The sequence below is a fragment of the Plecotus auritus genome, assembly GCF_963455305.1.
Source record: "Plecotus auritus genome assembly, chromosome: 1".
NCBI lineage: Eukaryota > Metazoa > Chordata > Mammalia > Chiroptera > Vespertilionidae > Plecotus > Plecotus auritus.
Window position 1 is genome coordinate 162,572,894 of NC_137770.1, and position 12,046 is coordinate 162,584,939.

Consider the following 12,046-nt stretch of genomic DNA (forward strand, 5'->3'; position numbering starts at 1 on the left):
CACCAGGTAGGACTTATGCTTTTAGTTAACCCTTTACAGATTATTAGGCAACAACTGTATTTCTGTTTGGGATCATTTGACTTAAGGTGAATGAGAAAAAGTTGAGAAAGTCCCAGAGGAGAACTATGATCATGATTAAAATTTTAAAATAGCCAAGTACTCAGCAAATAGGCAAAATTTAATACCCTAAATGTTAAAGCTATGAGTAAAGTCAGAAGTAACCTTATCCCACTTTTTTTTCTATTTAACAGTTGAAGGAATTATATCCAGGAAAGGCTCATTGCTTATTTATTGCCACACAGCTAGCTAAATTCAGAAATAAAACGAACACACTTTCTTGCATGAGTCCAGCAAGGATCCATCTGTAAATATTAGTAGGTGTGGAAACAATCAGACCAGAGAGAAGAAACAGAAAAGCAATACCTGTTTGCCAAATGCCTTTTAAATGCAAGGAATCTATTAGAGAGACAAAAGGAAAAGTCAGTAATTGTGACTAATATAAGTCATTATGCACAGCTGGTTTGACAGATTTCCAGAGGGAAAAGTTTTAGGAAATCACCATATGGCTTTGGTTTGTGCTCATTTACTTAAGCCAGGTTGACTGAATTTGTTCTATGCAAATGCTGGAGATAAACGGAGATGGATCACTTTAAGATTAGTATAAACTCTGGGCACATTGCATAGGCTAGCAAACTTACTGCTCATAGTGTTGGCCATAAAAAATGCATCTACAAACTACATGAGAGGAAAACTGTGGTGCAAAGATTAGCTCTTGAAATTTTTTGGCTACTGTTAACTCATTCAATTAGCAGTTGGCTCTGATTTCTAAGAAATGCAAGTATTTCATTCTGTTCTTTTTTTTTTTTTTTTTTTTTTTTACTCATTTGCTTTTATTGCACAACATACGCACAACAGTCTCTGATGCCACTGTCCTGCTGCTGTGTTTAGAGGCTCCAGGAGGTAACAGCACAGTCAGCGATCCTGAGTGACTCAGGATGCCTTCCAAACAGGGTCCACAGAACGCATCGGCTTCAAACTGGACATGCAAACTCTGACCTGACAAGGGCGGGTCTGTCTGGATCCTTGCACTCCTCACGTGTGCCCACAGCATGTCTGTGCAGGCTGTGGAGTGTTCTTGCACAGCTGTGCACCTGCAGCGCTGAGTGTAGAAGTAGCCCTAGTGCTTTGGATATAAATAAGCCTTTACATGAATGGCTGGTGCTGTGCTGGCTGCTATGACAAAGTAGCAGAGATTGCATGGCTTACAAACAACAGAAGTGCATTTCTCACAGTTCTGGAGGCTGGAAGTATAAGATCAAGGTGCTAGCAGATTTAGTGTCTGATGAGGGCTTCCTGGTTCATAGATGGCATCTTCTCACTATGTCCTCACATGATGAAGAGCAAGGGAGCTCTCTAGGATCTCTTTTATAAGGGCACTAATCCCATTCATGTGGGCTCCTCTTTTATGACCTAAGCATTTCCCAGAGGCTCCCACCTCCTAACACCATCACACTGGGGATTAAATGTCAACATATGAATTTTGGTGGACACACTCAGTTTATACCAATGTCACTAAGAATATATCTTAGAATTTGGTTTAATTTTACATTAAAAAATGCCATTTGGTGACAGTTTAGTCCTGGTCACTCAAATATCCTATAGTTTGTATCTTCACTCTCAATACAACACAGAATGTTGCTGCCCACACGATGGAGGTGTCAGGCTGCCCTGCCATTTGTTCCTCCACTGGTCAGTATGAGTTACATGGCAGGTAGCAGAGACATCTCTCATTTGCTGGTTGTTCCGTACGGTGGTCAGCAGGCTCAGCTCTATGTTCAGGGAAGCCTGTGGGCAGCCACATATTGTTAGCTAGCTGTGTGAGAGGTGCTCTGACCCAAGCATATCTCTACATGAAAGTGCCACGATATGGGAAGTTCTTACCATTCTATGTGAGATAGTAACATATTAACTTTTAGTAAGGATTCTCATATTAGTTAGCTGTCACATTGGAATACAAAATGCAGCTCATTGGGGGTTGGCCACAGATAGAATTACCACCATAGAACTGGAGGTGTGAGTAATGATGGGGCATTTTCCTCACAGCTTCTCTTTTTGGAAACCTCCATGTTTAAATTGCATAATCTCTCACCTTTGAACCAAACATCTTTCAAATAAGCTTGACATTAGCACCCCCACTTCTTACAGACGTTGTTAGAGAAGTCTTCTCTGTAGTGCCTTTTGAACAAACCCTCAGTAATAAGAGAAAAGCTAAACACATGAAAATACAGTGAAATACCAGCCAATGCCAAGAAAAAGATCCCGAAGAGGGAGTCAGCTTGATGTCCTCTCTCCATATTAAAGTACAAGAGAAGACAGGGTAGAGCGGAGGTGTGAGCCAGGTCCCGCAGGGTGCATGGGCCAAAGAAAGGAATTGGGATTTTATTCTTAGCATATGTTAACCATGAAAAAACTTAACATCTGCTTAGAATCATCTGGTTCAGAATGCTGACAGCTGTGTAAATAATGTGGCCAAATGGAGAGACTGGCATAGATATCGTCAGTACTTTATATGTACTACATAATAATATGTTGGAGGAATGTATTCAAAATACATTTTAAATGAGGGAGGCCAACAAGTTTTGCTAACATGAGATAAGGATGTGGAGAATGAGGAAGAGAAAAACTGGATTAACACTAGGTTTGAGGCTGAGGACCTGGGTAATTATCATTTTCACTCTTTGGATAGAGGAGAGATGATCACACTCACAGATGGCATAGAGGAGGGGCCTAGAGAATCAAGAGTTCTGTTTAGGATCTTTAACATCCTAGCAGGTCATTTAACAACCAAAGGAGATTTTGAGTTGGCAGAAATAAGTAATAATGCTTGTCTGGAGAATGCAGATTTGTTCCAGTGCAGTTGGTGTATTAGAGAATAATTGGGGTATAACAGGAATTACCAGATTTTAGGTTTTCTTATGTACAATTTTGTCCACAAAGAGCATCATGTGAACACAGAAAACCATACCCAGCTGAACCCAAGCACTCAAAAGACACGCAGCTCAGACTGCAGTGTCAGCAGTATGAGCTCATACCCCACCTGGTGTCACCACTTCCATCTGAGAGGAAACGAGCCCCTGCCACCATCGCACCACAACGCAGGGGCTGCAACCACCCTTGGGACACCCACTTCCAAAATCAGATGGCAGGTCATTTTCAAAATAAAGCTCCTTATTTATTGCAGTAGGTATGTCTTCTCAACCAGTTATCCTGTGTAAAACTGCTAACATTTTATTAGTTTTCTAACTTTTTTATACATCACTGAGTATTGGGCTTCACCCCATTCCCTTATCAACCAGGTGGTTTGACTGCCTGACTTACCACAGTGTGGTGATTTTTAGAACACATGCTGTGTGACAGCAGAGTTGACTGTGTGAGTGACTGGATTTGAAGTGAAAGGCAGAGCTGGAGGCAGGGAGGTGGGAGTGTTAGAGAATGGGTTAGAGCAAGGGATGTGGTCTCATAACTTCCTCACATACAATCCCAGGTTGTTATTTTTCCTGTGCCAGTCCCTCCACTTGGAGCATCTTGAAGGCACAAACTCATCTTCATACCCAAACTTCCAGCAAAGAGCTTGGCTTTTCATAGTTGCTTGATAATTTTCTAACCCAGCTGACCCCAGAACAATATATGCCAGTCTTCTAAATCTTAGTCACTAAGATTTGCTGCAAGTTTGAGAAACCTTGACTGAGTTATGTGCAGACATTAAGTTCATTTTATTCTTTTTAAAAATATATTTTTACTGATTTTAGAGAGGGAGTGAAAGAAAGAGAGAGGTAGAAACATCAATATTGAGAGAGAATCATTGATTGACTGCCTCCTGCACACCTCACACTGGGGATAGAGCCCAAAACCCAGGCATATGCCCTGACTGGGAATCGAATCATGACCTCCTGGTTCATAGGTCAACACTCAACCATTGAGTCACACCAGCCAGGCAAACTCATTTTATTCTTAAAACAGGGGTACAAATACTGCTTCTTCTCTCTCTTTCTCCATCTCTCTCATTCTGTCTCATTTTGGAGGATTAGTGAATGCCTATCCTGTGAGGTTCTCCAGAAATTTTCCCACCTCCCCCTTCAACCCAGCAGGTGTGGCCCACCCATACCCCTCAGGGTTTGTGTCCCCCGAAAACTCCCATGTTGAATCTTAATCCCCAAGGTGGTGGGTTGGAGTTGGGGCATTTGGGAAGTAATGAGGTTATGAGTGGAGCCCTCATGATGGGATCAGTGTCCTCATCAGAGACCGAGGAGAGCCCCTCACCCCTCCCACCATGGAGGACACAATGAGAAGACGCCTTCTAAAACCAGGAAGAGGGACCTTAGCAGATACTGAATCTGCTTCCACCTTGATCTTGGACTTGCAGTTCCCCGGCTATAAGGAATGAATGTCTGTTATTCATAAGTTGTTCAGTCTGTAGTATTCAATTCTGACAGCCTGACTAGAATAAGACAAAACGTACTTACCTCTTCTACTTGAGTAGTCAGAATTCTGGCCCCATGCACATATTACTGACTTTGTCCCCAAGGCCCAGGAGTGGCAGCCTCTACGGCAGTTTGGAAACTGTGCCCATTTAGAGGGTGGGATGGTTTGGGCAGGAGAAGTGAGGCAGAACAGACTGTGACTGCTTCAAAATTCCCTCTCTAGTCATCAAGATATAAAAGGAGGGAGAATGGGGGATTCACCCAGTTGGTTTTATTAGACTTCTCTCTTTTAGAAACCCAATAAAATTGCTGGCACACCAGTGAGAAATTTTATATCCTCAAAGATTTGGTTTTAGGGCTTTTGTTCTGGCTGTGGGCCAGAATCAGCAACAGCCACCTTACACCTTCCCATCAAGCAGGGGAGCGTATGGAGCGAATGGGAAGGGTGTGTACAAGCCTCTCCTGGTAATCCTTAAAGACCCCCCACCAACTTCCCTCCTAAGAAACTACCTTGTTCCAGTCATGGTCTCTTCTGCATGGTTTCATAAAATATGCTGCTTTCTCTGAGTCATAAAATGGGCAAATGCCAACACAGAAATGCCACTGTTTTCTGCCTCATAATCCATTTTTAAGAGTATGTAACATTGCTACCTTCAGTACCCTTAACACACTGGCCGACAGCACTTTATGGCTGGCAGTCAGGGAGACCCACCTGCCTCTGAATACTTTAACAAATGGGCCTATTTGGCTGCCTTCCTGCTTTGGTACGTAAATTTCCATCCATTCACTTGAGGAAGGTTATTATTGTATTTCACATGCTGTTAAAAACCCAGAGTGTCAAAGTCATGCTTTATAGCATCACCCTAGGCAAATGTATCACTGTCAGAAGGCTTACTCCAATAAAACCTCTTTATGGGTGATAGATTTTATTTGTGAGTTTATGGCAAATATCTGAAACATCAGGTATTCATGTTGTAATCACCTTTTATGGGCCTTGTTTTTCTCCCTTGCTTGGAAAGCACATGCACACCTATGCCCAGGATTTAAACAGCTGAGACTTGGACCACAGTGCCCTGAGCAGACTTGGGCATGTTGCTCAGTTTCTCTGTATTTCTTATTGTAAGCCACCTTTAAACAGATGTGATGATCATTAATTAGGCATTAATTCTAATGTGCTCTGAAGATGAGAAAGTACTCAGTGTGGCCATCATTTCAGAGCTTTATGAGTCTGGGTTCATTTTATTGGTTTTCACGATTGCTTTATTTTTTTGTATTAAGACATTAACATTAGCCCCTAAATGAGAATGTCCCTATTGCATCTTCCAGTTTTGAAGAGTAATGTTTCAGGTTGGCAGTGAAAGCGGATGTGAAATTGCGCCAGCATTTGCATTAGTGAGTTTTGCTGCACTTCTTTGTTCTCTAATTCAGGCTGAGAACTCTACCCTGTACAGACAGGCTTGAAATATATTCCAAAACAGTTTATCCTAAGAAGTGCTGACTGATATGTATGATTTGTGGCCAATAGGCTGGAGGGCAATTGGGCTGTTGAGGAATAGGCTCATTTCCGTGAGGACACAGTGGAGGACCTTCCAGCCAAATGAGGATGGGGTGTCCATGCTGCGCACTGTCATTCAGTGCTGGGAGGAGGTCAGGTGTCAGACAGCAAACAGTTCAGTGAGCCATGGCTTTCCTTCCTTTTCTATCTGGAAGTGCAGGTTAAGGCCAATGGACAGCCCACCTGACAGTCAGAAATGCCACTAGTCTCCCAAGGGAACACTAATAAGATGGGGACCGTAGGCTCCCTCTGTGCACACACAGCACGGAGAGGGCCAGTGTGCAAGACAGAGATATTTCTGGAAAATGTCAAAGTGGTTCTGAAATCTGCTTCTACCCAGGCACCTGTTATATAACCTCAAGTAAATTTATAATTTTCACACTAACTGTCCCCACCAGCTGAATTAAAAAAATAGTCTCTCTTCTGACTTCCACATAAAAAAAAGAACGCACTAGCACAGTGGTCGGCAAACTGCGGCTCGCGAGCCACATGCGGCTCTTTGGCCCCTTGAGTGTGGCTCTTCCACAAAATACCGCGGCCTGGGCGAGTCTATTTTGAAGAAGTGGCGTTAGAAGAAGTTTAAGTTTAAAAAATTTGGCTCTCAAAGAAATTTCAATTGTTGTACTGTTGATATTTGTCTCTGTTGACTAATGAGTTTGCCGACCATTGCACTAGCATTTCAAATTACCTGTTATTACGTAGAGGCAGGTAGAAAGTTAATTTTGTAAAAGTTGAACCATCTAATGTAATAAGAGGTATTTAAAAGGCATAGACATTGCTTGAAGGTAGGCTAATCATTAAATTAGATTTAAATGTGGCTCAAAATATGATATCCCAGAAAAAGAATGTCACACTCTCATTCACTCTAATGACCTCTTCACTCAGCACAACCACTTTAGCAGCTAACAAGCTTTCTGATTTCATTCCAGAAAAAGCCTGCTTTCACCTACCCAATTATCCTCTCCATTCTGACCCATTCATTTCTGAATTTGATAATTAAGGTATGTCTTTAAGAAGCGCAAACATGACAACCAAGACGAGTAATGATGACAAATAACTGCTCCTCTATCATGCACATTCAAAGGTAAATTTCTTTTGGTTGAACTCATCCCAACAGTAAAACTCAAATGAATTTTCAGTGTTTAATCTGGAACCTGCAGCCACTATAAAACCTGTCATCATTGCTGAAGTTAAAAGTGCTTCATATTCAAATGTGAGGTAATAAAGGTGAGGGGCTCAGGATAGGGATAAAATATATACCAAAATGAAAATTTGTCTCAGCTATATAATTCCCTTAACATTTTGACCATGCATTAGGAATTAAATAACACTTTTAAAACATGTTCATTGTATTTTGCCTCTACCTTTTTCCTTGCTGATGTTATAACAATTAAGCAACTGTGCTTATTTTGTAAGTTTTTACTTTATATATGAATTTCATTCAGTGAAATGGACATGTTGACACTACCAACCAATTCATTTCTTAAGACCTATTATTTGTCTTCAACATGTAAAACAAATAGATGTGAGCCATGATTGTAGCTTACCAGAAGTTCTACAATATATTTTAGGAAATGGAAGTCATCCCATGATGAATGATAAGTGGATAGCAATATGTATACTGGCAACTGAGGTATACAAATAAAATAAAGCACTGACTGTGCTATCCAGACCACTGTCAAATGGAAATAAATGTAATAAAATCCAAAGCATGATAAGTAAGGAAGAAATGAGCTAAAGCAAGCCCACCACAGATAACCACAGGAGCTCTCAAGAGATGCTCTAAAGTCCTCAGGATCCTCAGTAAGAGGCAAGGACTACCTAGGTACTTGAGAGTTTTCCAATGAACTAAAGGTACTTCCAGCTCCAATTAATCACCCTTAGGTAGAAGCGTTCCACTCCTGAGTAGATTTCTTGGTAGTTTCTTACTGCAAAATTAAAATGTAACCTCTTAGCTTTATATAACAGCTTCCAATTTGACTCCAAGCTTCTTTTCCAGCCATTGATCTTCTTACATCCTTTGTCCCATTCACAGTATATTTCAGAGGCATAAGTAGAATGGTTGACTTTTCTCAAATATGCCCTATATCTCCAGCCTTTGTGCCTTTTTAAAAATATTATTTTATATATATTTCAGAGAAGAAGGGAGAGGGAAAGAGAGATAGAAACATCAATGATGAGAGAGAATCATTGATTAGCTGCCTCCTGCATGCCCCCTGCTGGGGATTAAGCTTCAAAACCAGGGCATGTGCCGTGACCTTCTGGTTCATAGGTCGATGTTCAAGCACTGAGTCACACCAGTCAGGCCAGCCTTTGTGCCTTTGCATAAAGTCTTTTGCCTTTGAACTGTGTTTCCTCACTGCATACAACTGCCCCAGTTCTATGCTTCCTTCTAGATACATATGGTTTTCATCTCCCTTCACTCAAAGACTTTTTCCCTAAGTAGGTATACAGAAGAAATGCCTTCATTCCCCATGCTTTTACCAAAATTGCTTGCTGTCATCATGCACTACCACAATGAACTTGATTTATAATTATTTAAATCTAATTAGAATCAAATGATGATCTAGGAAAATTGAGTTGGTTTTATAACTTTGCAATACCTATTGGAATGTTTTGTGTAGACATATTCTTCAAAGTATTTCCCGAATTAGATTGAATAGTTTTGGCTTGAGATGATTTGTTTCTATGGTGGAACCTTAAGACTTGACTCACTTCAGGAACATCTTCCCATAACACTATAAAGGAAACATTAAATTTTTTTGAGCATGACATAAAGACTTTTAAAAGTCATCACAAAATAAATGTACTTGAAGATACTCAGAATTAAAATTCCAATGCAGATATACCCTGGACTTAACCTCTCTACCTACTTCTCCCCCAAGCTCCTTTCCAGGCAACTTTTTTTTCATTTCCTCCAAATACCCATGGGAGGAGGGTACCCTCGCAGCAAAAACAAAAACAAAATTAAAACAAATCCTTCTCCTGCTTGCTTAAAGAAGTCGGTGAGTATTTTTACTCAATTCTTTGGACCATCCAGAGTTAGAAGCAAGGTTTAGTTGCTCAAGTAACTCACAGTGATGCTGCAAAAATTCAATATAAATAGAGTAAACAGGATGATCAACAAGAATGAAATCCCTTAACAGAAGTCAGCGTCTGAATGTACAGGCCTATTAATGAATGCCCAATTTCAGAAGTGAAGTAAGATACAGAAGGAAAAAAATCCCACTTGAAAGAACACTAGAGTCCATGAAATAAGGAAATAAGGAATTCTACTTTGCTGGGCAATAATTGAACCAAAACATTGTTTTCAAAAAGACCAGTTTTTAAATAACTGAACTGACATAGAAGGTGTGGTTTGGAATTTAGGACTGTTGATGATTAAACTCAGTCCTCTCTAGTGTATCCTAGTGTTAAATGTGGAAAATCTAGTTTTAAACTGGAAGTTGAACCCATGGTTTGCTAAACAAATTCGCATTTGCTGGGTGACATTTCACTGTCTAAATTGCTGATACTTTACTATTTTGCATCTCAGAAGTTCTTTTGCATTGCTTCTGAAATCTCTGAGAGTATCTCTCTGGCTGTTTTCATCTTTTGTTTGGTCCTTTCAGTATCACAGTGGCTCTTGAGGGCATGACCAGATCACATCTGCTAACAGGCATTTGGTTAAATGGAACCATAATCTCCTGAAAGCAAATACTGGAAACATGCCATTGTAACCAGACATTTTTGGTTTCCTCTGACTTAGCAGAGATGCATTTTCATCTCCAGCCACATGCTGTGTCTCTAAAACGAAGAGATGCACATGGTGCTGGGGGCCAGGGGTGCAGTGGAGACGGGGACAGCATGTGGCCACCACAGAGAGAGCTTCAAAGTTTATTTGTGCAGCTTTCTATAGTTAGAGTCCTATGGTGTCATCATGAAAGACGAAATTCTATTCTCTCCATTAAAAAAAGAGAGAGAACTAAAATGCAAGGTCTATTTTTAAAGGAAATGTTGACAGCAAAGCGAGACCAGCAGGTGAGCATCAGGGTGCATTGGAACTGGGAAAGGTCCTGGGGTGGAAGGGGGGAATTCCCCAGAGATATGGCATAAACAAATGCCCTTCTGTTTGCTGAGATACTCAGATGCTGGGAGCTTAAAGAGTTTCTGATTTTTTTTTTTCTTTGCTCAAAGCCCTATCAGAAATTAGGCAAGAACAACTAAGGAGAAATTCAATCCTGTTTTTCTCAAGAGTCCCACATTCCGTTCCTTTGGGCTTGAAGCCATGCTCTCTCCTGAAAGTACCGTTAAAGGGTTGTAGTTATACACACATGCACATTTTCTAAACCAGCAAACAGCAATGGAGAGTCCATCTTCCCTCACTGGGGATGAAGGAGGTTGAAATTCAGAGAGGTTTGGTTGTAGAATTATTACTTCTTTCCAGCAGTATTGGGTTGAGAAGTGAGGAACTATCAGGAAAGATAAATAAATGAATCTTTTTAGGGGTTAGTCTGTGTGGTATTTGGCCTTACCAGTATTTTGGCCTCTTTATAAACAGTATAACTGTGGTGTAGCTTTTGCCAGAGAATACAGTCCAAATTTAATAAAACACACACCTTTTTTTGCTAAGCTGGAGGCAAACACTTAATTTTTTAAGAGGTCAATGTGAGTGTCATCTATTGATTGTGGATTAAGGTAAGAGCTTGAAAGTTCTAGCCTGTTCATGAATTGATTAGTCTGCAAAACCAAACAAAGCAAAATGCCTATATCCAGCCAACTCCCTAAATTACTGAGACTGTCATGTCATGCATGCAAATACATGATCCCTGGGTTTACTTCAGGGCATGAACATGAGTGTTTGCAAATAGACCTTCAAGGTTGTGTCCTTCAGAGGCAAAGTGTCACCTGGAAGAAAAAAAAACACCAAGAACCTAGGATTTAAAGTTATAGACCACTTGCTGAGTTCCAGGGACACCTACAACCAGAGAGACCAAACCCAGGATTATTATGAACACCCCACCAGCAACATCGTCACTCATGTGCAGTATAATCAATCACACTGTGAAGCAGAACATAACTGTATCTGCAGCTTTTTTTCTTAAAAATCATAAAAGACTTTCTAGGCTGAGTAACTAAAGTGGATAACTCTAGTCAATAGATATTTACTGGCATACATACAGTGTATACTCAGAGAATATGAGAAAAATGGTTTCATTTGCAAAACACCAAGTTCCAAACTTGGGTTCAGTTCTGTGGTCATGATCAGTATTGTCAAAAGTTTTCAGTGGAATTTTATTTGGAAATTTTAACAGTATCATCACACATTTACAACCATTCTACAGTTACATAACTGTGTGATCTGGCAAAACCTAATCTGCTGTGATTGACGGGGATATGGCAGGAGCAGCATTCTGGATGCTGTATAATTTTCTCTAATTCTCCAGTTAACTTGAACATATTAAGGAAACAGAGATGGCATGTCATAATTCACTTATTTAATGAGTAACAGAGAGCAAGGGTAAGAAAGAAGCCAAACAAATATGTTACTTAATATATTACTTTACTAGTTTACTATATATTATATATAATTTTAACATATTAATTACCTAGAAAAAAGATAAATCTCTATATGCATAGGAATAAAGACCATCATTGTAAAAAAACACCAACATTATGAGTTGCTGCCTTTTAATAAAAAGTGTAAAGTAAGCCCAGATGCATGGCTCAATGGTTGACCATCAACATATGAACCAGGAGGTCGTGGTTTGATTCCCAGTCAGGACTCATGCCCGGGTTGCGGGCTCAATCCCCAGTGGGGGCGTGCAGGAGGCAACCGATCAATGATGCTATCTCATCATTGATGTTTCTATCTTTCTCTCCCTCTCCCTTCCTCTCTGAAATAAATAAAAATACATATTTTTTAAAAGTGTAAAGAAAAAAATTTGAATCATTAAAATACTATTGAAGTACTTTAATATGAACAGAAGGGTGGGTTTTAGGGATCAATAAAAATCTCAGAAATAAAATA